At 32.6% G+C, this 13,923-nt stretch overlaps 1 pseudogene; it reads right to left on the bottom strand.

The window, feature by feature from the left end:
- Positions 1-852: 852 nt before the first annotated feature.
- On the bottom strand, positions 853-6,232 carry LOC140838999 (BEL1-like homeodomain protein 2; annotated as a pseudogene).
- Positions 6,233-13,923: the final 7,691 nt, after the last annotated feature.

Raw genomic sequence — 13,923 nt, 5'->3', positions numbered from 1 at the left:
TAAATATTTTGGTATGTTGTGAAGCTATTTCCAAAAACCAAAAAATTCCATTAAATTCCTTTCATTTAAAAGAAATTAACTTATTACTATTATATTTTAAAATATCACATTTAAATTGTAAATCAATCATAATAGAGACCATTATTGAAAATTAAATAGTTCCGCACCGGCACACCACATCAATTCCCAAAATTTTGATGAATGAGTCTCATGTGAGACCGTCTTACGGATCTTAATCTGTGAGACGGGTCAACTCTATTCATATTCACAATAAAAAGTAATACTCTTAGCATAAAAAATAATATTTTTTCATTGATAACTCGATGTTGTCGGAAAATTTCTCACTCCCGGTAGAATTTGTGCGTGAATGTGTTAGAAAACCTCGGGTATAAAAATATGTGCGTGAATGTAAATCGAAGTTGTTAGAAATAAAAATTTGGTTCGATGTATGTGTGAATGTAAGTGCGGCTCAAATAAATATTTTTTCGTGCGCCTCAAAAGCACAGTTTGCTTGAAACCTCACAATTTTATGAATAAAAAGGAATTTAAAAGCTCGAGTTTCTCTCAAACTTTTCTGTGTTGTGGGGCGGTAAGTTGGACGGGAGAATCGATTTTGTGAACGCCCCTCTGTCCCCCTCTATCCAGTTTTTTTAAAAAAATTAGACGTTTAGCGACGGTGTGTTAAAATCCGTCGCTAAACGTTGTTTAAAAAAAAAAAGAAAATACACATGTGGACGACAGCTGCGGTTACCTTGCACCCTTGGGTGCAGGGTAAAAACCTATGTATATATATATATATATATATATATATATATATATATATATTAAAAAATATGCTGAAGGAACATATAATAGTAATGAGAAATAATTTTCCCAAAATTTAAACTATACAACTTTAGTAAAATATGGTACACATTGCTTACATTATGTTCTACATTTTCAAATAATGTGATTGATTTATCAAAGCAGAAAGAAACAAAAATAAAAAAAAAGCATATTAGAGAATATGACAAGATTATACTATCTTATTAATAATAATGATTTGATAGTTAACCTAACAGCTAGCCCCCGAAGTCTCTGATCGAAAACCGGCTCTTCTCCGGAAAGTTTCCGGCGTGACGTAATCCTAGCGTAAGAGACACGTCGCCCGCATTCGCCCCAAACCTAATCAGCGTGGAGGATTCATTGACTTCTGCAGTAGAGGGCTTATGTGTGAGGCCGGAGTCAGCCTCCTGCATGACCGGAAAAGATTGCGCCGCCGACGTGGCGGCATTGTTGTTATTGTTGCTATTGCTGGCTTGGTTTTCCGAGAAGCGTTGCCTATTAATTGCGATGAATGAAGGGTCGCTTTCTGGGGTATTGATTTCATGAGATTTTTTGGGTGCAGGCGGAGGAGTAATTGCGGTGGTGATGGTTGCGTGAGGCGTTGAAGTTTGTGCATTGTTACTGTTGGTACCTGCAGCTGCTGCGCTGGTGCTGCTGCTGCCGCTATGGTCCCGCTGTGGATCTGCCTCATCCTTGGCTTCTTGTTGGTACATCTCTTCGACCATGGGTTTCCACAACCGAACCCTCGCATTGATGAACCAATTTGAAACCTGGAAACATACATATAACACAGTAAAAAAAAAAAACCATAAGTAACCACTAAATATATTCATCGAAATTCAAGGCAAATGAGTTTAAAATGCTGACTAATCCTGGGACATGGCGGCCTTCCCCTAGGTCGTCTCTCAAGTAAATTCAAATACAGTCGCAATCGTTTTTCAATATATAGTTTGATCACTAGATATTGATATCCATCGATTAAAGGTTTCTATAGATAAAGAATTAAATCTACTTGAACTCTACTGAGATCAACTAAATGAAATATATGAAGAATGCTATTCATTCCACATGTCGTTGCTAAAAGGAATTTAATAATGTAACATGCGATGTAGGTCTATCCATTCCGCAGAAATTAATAATTAAGAACTTTGCAAAAGACAAATGCGCTCAACCGTGGATGCATGTTCGTGTCATTTTTAGGGTTGATTCCAAGAAAGCAGGCCTATTCAATCACTTTCTTTGCATAATCTGCATCACTTTATATATAACCAGTTAAACCCACCATTTTCAGTACAAATCCACAGACTGAAAGGGGGTGGGATCATTGAATGTGTATGCTGTACGTAAAAAGACATATATGCATGTGTATTAAACACTGGGAAATTTTCATGGCGTACTCTCCTGTACTGGACTGATTTCATCTGACCCTAAATATAACTATCAGCTATTTTTTCTCTGTCACAGAAAAATTGTCTTTCCGGGAAAAGAATCCAAAGAACCCATTAAAAGGGATAAAAAAAATTTTGGTTTTTCTCCAACAGGAACAAGAAAAATTCACAGAACAAAGACGCAAATCCTCGCAAAGCCAATACCCACGACTCCGTACCCCACCTCAACAACCCCCTCTGCAGGAGTAATAAATGATACCAAAAATCATGAAAACCCGCTTTTGGATTGCTAATGTGTGAGAGAGAAAGCAGATGAAAAAGGCGTGATTATGGAAATGTGATGATAAAATGAAAAGGAATACCTGGTTCCTCGACAGGCCAGTCTGCCTAGCTAGCAGATGCTTATCTGCGTCGCTTGGATACCTTAGAAAAAGTGATCAGAGGAAAGAAAACGACGTTAGATTCAGAAAACAGAAGCCTTCTTGCCAAAACTGTGTAATTTGACGACCAAACTTTATACTAATTTTGGATTTATGCAACAAAAACAAAAAGAGAGAGATATGAACGTAGTTCGATCAAATTTTCTTTTTTTTTATAGAAAGTTTTTGTTGCTGCATGGGCGGGACAATCTAAGAGGAACATAGCAATTACAGCAATGACTGGCAAAAAATTCAGAAATTAAAGTAGGCAGCTGCAGTCTCTACTCTCTTCTCTTTTGACATATCCATTTATCGCATTCTCTGAATGCTATGCATTTTATACAAATATATTATGAAAAAGAGCATTAAATGGCCAAAACATCAATTTATCGCATGATAATATATCTTAAATTTATATGACATAAATAGATGAAAGGGGAGGAAAATAAAGGAAGGAAACAATACAACGCTCTTTTCAGCTTTTTTGATTGAAAGGACAACATCAGGGGCTGCATATCAGTACCTTTAAACGATAATCACAAGTAAGAAAAAATTGAAGGGGTGAAAAATAATAAAGGGAGAAAAAGTAAAACAGTTTCCCAGGCGGAGTTTCAAGAATCATGAAGGGATTTGCCTTATCACAGAATTCCACAATAATGATTAATCTTTAGTGATTAACTGCTTTTCTTGATCCTATATAGTAAAGATAAACTCAGTTTTTTTCTTACTGCACATCACTGTAGATAACGTATAGTAAAAAGGGCAAGAAGAACGTACGGATGCAGGAAATGTTCGAAAAGCCAAGCTCTCAAAATGTTGACAGATCGATCGGGCAAGCCTCTTTGAGGCCTCCACGCTTCTTGCTGCATCATTCCCATCTGATGAAATGCTCTTTGTTGCCGCAGGCTTTGCTCGAGGATTTTCAGCCTAGGTGTCTCGCCTTTTGTTATCCCTGAGGTGCCACCATCTTTTTCTCCCAGCAGCTCGCAGGTGTGTTTCAACTGGGCGGCGATGGCGTCCTTCAGGCACCGGAAATGGCGAGACATGGCTTTCTGGGCAAGGCAAGTATACGGCACCGCCGCGCCGAAGCCCATCACCATGTCGAATGAGTTCACCACCATCTGCATTTGCTCGCAGTAACGGCTGTATCTTCTATCCACCTGCAAAAACGTAAACTACAGATTATATATATAACTTTGACTATATTCAAGTGTACGTGACAAGATGTCTGGACAGAAATTATTTTGCTAATAATTGTTCGATGATTTTAATAATACTCTTTCATTTTTATTAATAAAATAACAAGATCTAGAGTCGAAATATAGTAACTGCGTATATATAATATGGGATCAGATCATCGGATAGTACACTGAAATGATTGCTGATGTGAAGGAAAAATATCCTTTGTCTCATCTGTAATGTAATCTTTGGGCGATACAGTCATCAAAGATTTGATTTTTTTATATGGAATTATTTGAACAAACAAGTATTGTATGATTGGAAAAAAGCCGCAAAAAATAAAGAGGAAGTTGGTGAAAAATCCTCAATCATAATATATCTTTGGGTTCAATTTCTATCCACAAAATTATGGTACTATGTCATACAAAATGTGGTACACTTCATGTGGAAATGTGGTACTAAAAAAAGTACCTAGGGACTAAAAAAGTATCTAGGGACTGAACACAAAAAAAAACGACGACTGAGGACTGAAGGCCAATTTCCCGAAAAATTAAAAGCGAGCGATGGAAGAAAATCAAACTTTCATTATGTCAAGTCAACTGAAATGAAACGCAATCAGATGGAACTGAAAATTTTTCAGTCCCGGCAGTTACCTAGTCTCGTGTTCACTCACCAACTTGTCATCCAGCTAGAGTTCCCTAATTGTGTCCACTAATTCTACCATTTATGTTTTAAAAAATGATTTTTTTTATATTATATAGCCTGTTCCATAAGCCGGTAATAAAATATACCAAAGAAGTTGCCGGAATTTTCTGTGTCCCGGTGCGTTTTATTAAAAAGAATTGGACTAAATAAAAACAGGATTAGGCTGAAAAGTGCAGAGGGAAAGAGAGATTACATGCCTCATCAAGCATGGATAACAGTTTGACCTTTCTTCTTTGATGCTCGAGTCTGTCGGCAGCTGACAGAGGAGAAGAAGCGGAAGAATTGACACCACCGGCGCCGCCACTGGGGTTGGAACTAGGGTCAGCGTTGTTGCTGTTGTGATTATGCTGCCCGAGTTTGTTTTTTTTTAACTGACCTCTTCCAATGCTACAAAACTCTTCCAACAATTCTTGGGCTGCCTTCGTGTACTTTGAACTCCTCAAAATACCGACCGCTCCAAAAGAAGACCCCAACCCCACCTGCAACTGGTGGTTCTGACCAACTACTCCGCCTTGCAGATGTAAGGAGGAGGAGGCGGTGGCGTCTCCGGCATTCAAATTATTGAACTGATACTGTGCTACAGAATTAGAGGGCCCTCCGCCTTGCCCAAAACATAGCATCCCTCCTTCTCTCATCCTCAATTCCTCGGCCTTCACCGCTTCCAAGTGTTGAAGTGAAGAGGATAGAGATAAAGATAGCCCTTGTCCTTCCATTACTCCCGGAATTTCATTAGGGTTGGTTTCGTCCTCGCTGTTTGGAACCCATGTGAATTGACCAAAAGCCGCTCCCGGTGCGGCGTGAAAAGTTTGGATATTGGAAGAATTCGGTGAAGAAGAATGGTTAGGAAGCAGCATATGAAGAGTGGACGAAGTAGGGGGAGGATGATGGTGTGAAGATGGTGAAGGAGACCTTTGCTGCTGTGAGTTCATCAAGAAAAGTTGCATGGCTGCTGCTGGATCCGCATTAATGCTAGAAATCTGATTCTTGGAATCTCCTAATCCACCGCCTACAGCCATCCCTTGACGGTGTAAGAACCAATCAGCAGCAGAAGCTGCTCCGGTAGGCGGCGGCGGCCTCGGATTCCGATAACTCTGTGAAATTTGACTCTCCAACAACTCAGTAGCCGTAGGTACACCTCCCGACGGGAAACTGAACATTTCAGATAACATTCCGACAGTTTCGTAAACTGGGAGCACACCACCTGATTCTTTCTCTTCAATACCGACTAAGTTCGGCGGTGGCGGCGGCTCGAAGCCTTGAATCCTCAGTTTATCCCTTCGGATCTGCTGAGCTATATGCTGCTGCTGAGCTTGCTGCTGTTGTTCTTGTTGCGATCTCTCGAATTCATTCGAGAAACTGTAGATTCCTTGGTGGTAAGCTTGGGACATAGGATCGAATTTCCTTGTCCAAGAATTGAATTGAATTGTAATCTTGTGAGCGATAGGTAATCACACAAGCCACTGCTATTCCCATATCTCCATCATCATCGATTTCCGGTAAACTCAACCGCTGATTCTGTGAACAAATCCATCAAGAAATGAAAAACCCGTACTGGAATTTCAATACTCGACAGAAACAAAAGCTGTATCCCATATGAGAATACATGAAAAGAGAAGAATAAAAAGGGTAGTGAGGAGCAAAAGCGAAAGCATCAAATTATGAGTTTATTTCTTCTTTGTCGCTTACAAATTCAGCTTTATCAATCCACACAGACATACATACCTACTATAGTCTCAGGTTGTAAAGGTTTACAAAGGCATCAGACATCGTTTTCTTCTTTCTGGGATTTGAGCAAAAAAATTATAAACAAAATATAAAAATAAAAATCTCGAATTCTTCTTCTTTTTTTATCTCACTGTCTCCTATTCCTGAGGCTGTCGTTTCTATCACACTCTCTGTCTAACTATTTATCTCCTTTTCTATCTCTTTGCAGAAGCTAGCGAGACTTCTGTTGTTCTCTGCAATCGCCTTTCTCCAAAGAAAGAAAGAACAATTAAAAATATTATATACATACATATGTATATATATATAAAATATATTTCATATATATATATATATATGTGTGTGTGTGTGGAGATGTCTTTTTTGTATGTATGAACGAAGGTGATTATTATTTCTGTGGACACCATATTTATGTTTTGTTTGTAAAGTTCAGTTTTCTCTCACATACTCACTGTTATTTCCATTCGTTTGCTTAAATTCCAAAAACAAAAGAATAACATTTTATTTAGTTAAATCCGATATTTTTTATACTTCTACGATCAACTAGTTGATTTAAATAATTAATTTATAGATAGCGATGATTTATTTTTAAAAATTAATAACGTTAAATTATATATTATGTGATGAGTAGGTCTCGTGTGAGACGGTCTCACAAATCTTTATCTGTGAGACGAGTCAACCTTATCGATATTCACAATAAAAAATAATACTATTAACATAAAAGTAATATTTTTTCAAAGATGATCCAAATAAGATATTCGTAACATAAATTTTTTTGTCTTATATGAATAATCTTTTAAATTATGTAAAACCGTCTCACACAAGTTTTTGTGTTATATGATATAATCTTTTAAATTTTGTTTGAGAAAAGTTTCACAAACGGTATATATTTAGACTCCGGTTTATTCGTAAAATAAGATAATAAATGAGAAACCTAACCATAGTTAGTTGAAATAGCAAAATGTGAATTACACAAAGAAAGTTTAGAAATAGTTGCTTCATTTAATTTATTAACATGCCGAATGACGATTCTGACCTTTCCCTAAAAACAAAAAAATTAATTTCCATTGATTTCCGAAAGAATTAATTAAGAGTACATAAAATACTAGATATTCCGCAATATAAATATTGTTCAAACTACGATCGAGATTCGATTGGGACGTAATTATTTCATTAGTTTGTATGATTGAATTGAAAATATTTTTAAACTTATTTGTAATTTAATTATTAATAATGCACACATAGTTTTTTTTTTTGAATTTTTTAAAATAAATAAATTTAAAGGCCTTTTTTTTAAATTTTTCCATAAGATACTTTTGTTTCGCCATATAATTTATATATTTAAAAAAAAAACATTGATTTGTAGCAACCAAATTGCTTGAGTTGATTTTTACAAGAAAATTCAAAGGGCGGAGAGGTAATTTTATCCAATGTGTTCTGTGTAAAAATCAATAAACTAATCAAACGTATGCGACCAAATACAATGATTCAAGGACAAGTTTAATCTTTGATTATGCGACCAAATACAATTGGAAATGTAAAATAAAAAATAAATTAACATGAGATAAAATAAAAAAATATTTTAATTTGTAATATTTTTATTTTATGTATCTTTTCATATCTAAGGATATTTATAAATTTAATTGTGATATTTTGACTAACTAAAGTTCTTGATAATTTATTTTAGGAAACGAGACTACAAATAATTTACCAAATAAAAAATCAATTAAATTTAAGGATACTGTTGTCCATTTACACTTTAAAAAATAAAGTGACGTGTGTGTATAAATAAATAGTGGAGTGTAAATATCATATATATATATATATATATATATATATATATATATATATATATATATATATATATATATATATATATATATTTGTGTGTGTGTGTACATATATATATAAAAATATATGTGTGTGTGTATTTTACGTTACATATTTTATTCTGATATGATATTTAAATTATAAAAAATAATTCTCAATCGAAAAAATACATAAGGATAATAAGAATGAATTTATAAATTCTACAACTAAATTATCGGGCTCACCAAGCACACGAATCTACAACTAATAGAGTAGGTCTCTTGTAAGATTGTCTCACGATTCTTTATCTGTGACCGTGAGACGAGTCAACCATACCGATATTCATAATAAAAAGTAATACTCTTAGCATAAAAAGTAATATTTTTCCATGATGAATCAAATAAGATATCCGTCTCACAAAATACGACGCGTCAGACCGTCTCACACAAATTTTTGCCTACAAATTATCATCCTTAATTTTAATTTTTTATCATTATTATTATTTGAAGCATCTAAAAAGTAAAGGGAAAATTATATGTTTGGTCATACAACGTGCATGTTTTATATTTTCTGATGTCGATCAATTCACAATCTTTTGTTTACTAATTTATTTGTTTTTTCCCCTTCAATTTTAGTCTAAATCACTTGAGATGACATGATATTAAACATGTCAACAATATCTCGCGCAACATCAAAAATTTTTGATATCACATCATTATTTTCCGACGCCAAGTAACTTCCTTATGAAAAAAGTTATAAAATTTTAAAAAGTTCTAATTGGTGTAATATGACCATAAATTGAACTACAACATGAAAAAAAAGTATAAAACATGTCAGTTACAAAATAACAAAAAACAAAACACTACAATTTTTCCAAAAATCAAGTATGTAAGTACCACCCAGAAAATGCACTTTCAACTTCTAATTAAATTCTTTTTATTGACTTGAGATGCAAGTTTCTTCTTTTTGGGAGATATTTCCTCATTTACAAATATAAATATCATATTTTTTCCATCCGTCTCAAATATAGAGTCCAATATCTATATTTAATATTATTTTTTCTGTTCTTTTACCAATATGCCTCTCCTCATTATTGACTTCCAAAAAAGTTTTATATCTTATTGAAATATTCATTAAATAAGGGTAAAATGTGAATATCATGATTAGTAAAACTTGTTTTTTAAAATAATTTTCTTAATATGTGTAAAAATACACATAAACCTAAATATATGGAACAAAACAAGTATTAAAAACCATGCATGTATTCCAAATTTTGATCTCATTTAATGATTTTGCAAATGAAAACATTGCGTCGGCTAGTGAATTTTAATTACAGATGATATGTCAGGATTTCATATTCAAATTGATAAAACTTTATATAATATTTTTTAGTGGACAAAATATAATATTTTGATTATCTATAAATATTTTTACAACAAATCTAAAATAAATTTATTAATATTGTTTATATTATTTTGTTTTTTTTAATGGACATATCAACATACAAATCACAAAACTCATATAAGACAATCAGATCAATTTTATAATACGAATCTTCAATCCAACTCATGAAAAAATATGAATTTTTATGTGAAAAGTATTAGTTTTCATTATAAGTATGGACCAGATCGACATATCTCATGAATATATATTCGTGTGATCGTCTTATATTATACCTACTTCATACAAATACATCTTTCGTTTTGGAAGAATTAATAATGGAGATCGTGGTCTGAAACTAGAATATTTAGGTTTCGGGTTAGTAATTTCGAAATTTTTAATTTGTGGGTTAGAAAAATAATTGGAAATTAGTTCAAATAAAGCAAGAAAAAAAGTAGCTAGAGAGAATTAATGCTCCATTGATATTGAAAGGGTAATATGGTGGCACGTGGCAAAAGTTGATGTTGGGCCGATAGAGTTAGGCTTATATGCCTGAAAGCCACAGTAACTGATTACCTTTTGCATCTATGAAATCTTTTAAAATTAATCCACAAGAAATGTCATTTTTCGTGAAACTTGGCCTATTTTAGATTTCAGTCCTTCAAGTAGTCGAATTGGATCTTAATGCAATAATTTAGTTAGTTTTTACACGTTTAGTCCATTTTTTACTAGATCGTTGATAGATATCGGACATGTTAACACTTATTTGTAACGTTTGTCGTCATGTTGACAATATCCGACATCATTTAGTAACATCCAACACAATGTCAGTATTCCAGTAAAGAAAATAGACCAGTTGCAAAAGCAAATGTCAATTTATTGCACTAAGATCAAATATTAGCTATATAAATGAACATAATTCAAAACATATCAACTCATATGACAGTTTTGGTTATTTTCCCTTAATTAAATCTTCTTTCCCAAATAAAAATGTATGATTATAAATCCGTAAATAAATATAAAATAAGATAGACTAGAATAAATTTAGCTTTAAATTGGAGGGGACATAATAAAAGTCAGACGAAAAAGAAGTATCTCGCATAGAATCTGCAGAATATAAATTTTTTATATCATTCTGTAATCAAATTGATCATACTGAAAGTGACAATGGGGAAAAAAACTTTGTCTTGTTTAAGAAATGAAATAGGAGTATCTGAATCGTACATTATTTATTAATTAAATTACTTTTTATAGTACAGAGTCGTCTCTGATTGTACTAATTCTTTTTTCATTTTTTTATAAACAAAGAAATGATAAATATTGGAATTTTCTGCCTTTATGAGGTAATTGAAATATATATATATATATATACACATATTCAAATTGTAATTTTTTTGAAATTGTAATGGAGATTTATTCCAGATTTAAGGTTAGCATAGAGTTGGCCTATGAATCATTTCATAGAGTTATGTCGAACAAAATGAAAATGTGTAAATAGGGCAATTAATGTGGCACATGAAAAGTTGGACACACCTTCTTCACACATTGAAACCAAGAAACTAGAATCTAGACAGTGTAAATTCCTGTACAAACTCAAATTTTAGATGAGATGAAAATGATAGCTAGCTTGGTTATTTTGGAAACCTAATTTTTTTTTATAAAATTGTGTCATAAATCAATTTTATGAAATGAACGTGTTACGTAATTCAACTCATGAAAAAATACTGTTGTTATGCTAAAAGTGTTAATTTTCACTTCAGCTATAGACCGAGTCAACCTGTGTTATGGATATAGATCATTGAGACTGTCTCACACGAGACCTATTATTTTAAAAAATAGGTTTTTTTACCACTGAACTTTCAAATTTTGATTTTTTTTACATTAATTTTTAATATCTGGTTATTTTAGTTCAATTGTTTATATGATGCCAGAAAATACTCACACGACATCGAAAATTACTGAATAATAAGATACCACGTCAGCAACTAGACTAAAATAGTCGAAAATAAAAAATTAATAGGTTAAAACCAAACTTTTAGAAAACTTAGTGGACCAAAACCCAAAATTTGATAAGTTAATCGATAAAAAAAATCGTTTTGCCTCCAATATATTTTCGAGTTATAGTGTTGGTAAATAAGTTACTTATTGTTCTTTTAATTATTTCCACAAAATAGCTGAAATAACATTGAAAAATAATGACATAATGCTGAAAATTGATAATTTGGCACTAGAACTTGCACAAATAATCAAAATCACATCAACAATCTAATGAGAAAAAGCGTACAAGGATTTGTTGATGGATTTGAAACATTTAGTGATTTCGAATTCACCTCGACACAGAGCTTTGCAAGTTTTTTTTAAATGAATGTTTTCTCAAATCTTAATCTTCCAACTCAAATGCAACATGATTCATGGATTTTAAACAAAACAAGTTATTTGTTTGTGTAAATCTATTTGACAATAAATTTTAAATTTTCAAACTCATATGATATGGTCATTTTAAACCATTTCTAATATATATTCCAAAAGATTTGATTTAACGAATGATTTGAAAAATGAATTTTAAATGACACTAATCATCATTTTATTTGAAATATTCCACCAAAAATACGATCGTAAATCATTAACTTAATGGGTTTAAAATTCTCTTGAATTTTAATATATCCCGAACAAGTTAAGTTAAATAATTTAAAATCCTTGGACATAAATTCAAAAGTGAATTTAAAACTTAATCTCTATGAATATTAATTAAGCATTTTCAAAGATAAATCGGATGAATTCAATGTAGAGTGCACTTAACGTAACGAATTTTATGTGAGTCGTGGCCATGGATAAGGCAAATGTGGAAGCAAACTTTACAACTAAGACGTAGACCAGATGGATAGGTGACCACCAATCTGCACTTCATTTTTTTTTTAATTTTTTTTTAATATTATCTCAATGTCTCGTGAATCTCATGCCACGGCACTGGCTAACTCCTTTCCTCCTTTTGCATCTCTTCTACTTCACTACGCAGGTGACATGGATGCCAAAATGATTTTAATTTTATATTCTTTGATTTTCTTAATTTTTATTATGTTCATGAATCATGTTCACAGTCGTTAATAGGTCGAATTGATACATAAAATTTTGTTATAGTTTTTAATTATTATTTGAATAAAGATAATACAGTTATATTAAATATGTGATTTGTAGATAAATGTGAAATTTTAAAGTAAATATTGTAGTTATAAGTAAATGACATGAAAAATATTATTTATCTAAATGAATATGATATTTTCGTAAAAAATAATTGGTGTTACAAATTCGGAACATAAAAAACGTAATTTATATATAGAAGTAAAGATATATACTATTTTTCCAAAAGATAAAGGAAAAAATATTTAAAATAGTATTAAATTGGTAATGCTTAAATGGTGAAAAAGAAAGAAGGGTAAACAAGGGCACGTTGGTACGAGGAAGCGTCAACGCCAATTCATTTTTATCAACTGTCTCTTGTTTCCCAGTGAAGGAATTTAAAAGATATCAAATTATTTTTTCCACAAAAAAATTAAATTATATTATACATACAAACAAAAAACACATACAAATGCTTCAATAAATCAAAACCCATTACATTAGAGTGGGGACCACATGGTAATAAAAAAACAATCTTGAAATTATATTTAGGAAAATCCACATTTTACTGGTATGTTCAGTGTAACTGTAAATTTTGAATATATATTTTTTTTTTTACTAAAAACAACATTAGAGTGGAACCTGGTAATAAAAAAAAATTAAAATAATAATTTTGGTGAGGGATAGTAAATTAAACGATTTAAGATTTGTATTTCAGGAATAAAAAGTGTAGAGTTACAAAAATATATTACGAACTTGTTTTTTAAATTTTTTGAGGTTGCGATGACAAATACGGATATGAGTGAATTGAATCGCGATGAATATTTATTATTATCTCTATTAGCATTGGCGTCATTGAGTCGGATCGGATTGTGTTTGACTGCGAGCTGGGATTGAATGAGAATATGGATTTGGGTTCAATGTTGATTTTAGTTTATTCAAATTTTATAAAGAAAATTAATGAATTTGTTAGGAGCATCCACCGGTCTGTACCTTCCGAAGCCGCTGTCCAACCTGCAAAATTCAACACAACAGGAAACAATAGAATATAATGTGTTAGGATAAAAAACCGGGCTCAGACAAACTGATTTTGGCCTCTCCAAATACACAGTAAACCAAGACGAAGACCACAAAGGTTTCCCGATTAAAACCCCATCACTCTACACACAGTAGGAACGACACTGATCGAAACAGCACAAGGAACCGAGGACAATTTCCAATCTCACACACTCTAATATATCACTTGAGAAATAGAGAGGAAGAAGAGAAGAGCTCTCGTGCACAAAGCAAAGAACACTGGTATGACGTCGAAGAAGAATGAAGCGCACTGCTGCCTCTCAGAAAACTCACGCTTACGCTCCTCTCTCTAGTCGGCTGCA

This window comes from Primulina eburnea, chromosome 1 (assembly GCF_022965805.1).
Source record: "Primulina eburnea isolate SZY01 chromosome 1, ASM2296580v1, whole genome shotgun sequence".
NCBI classification, from domain to species: Eukaryota; Viridiplantae; Streptophyta; class Magnoliopsida; order Lamiales; family Gesneriaceae; genus Primulina; species Primulina eburnea.
This window is presented reverse-complemented; position numbering and strand designations above follow the sequence as displayed.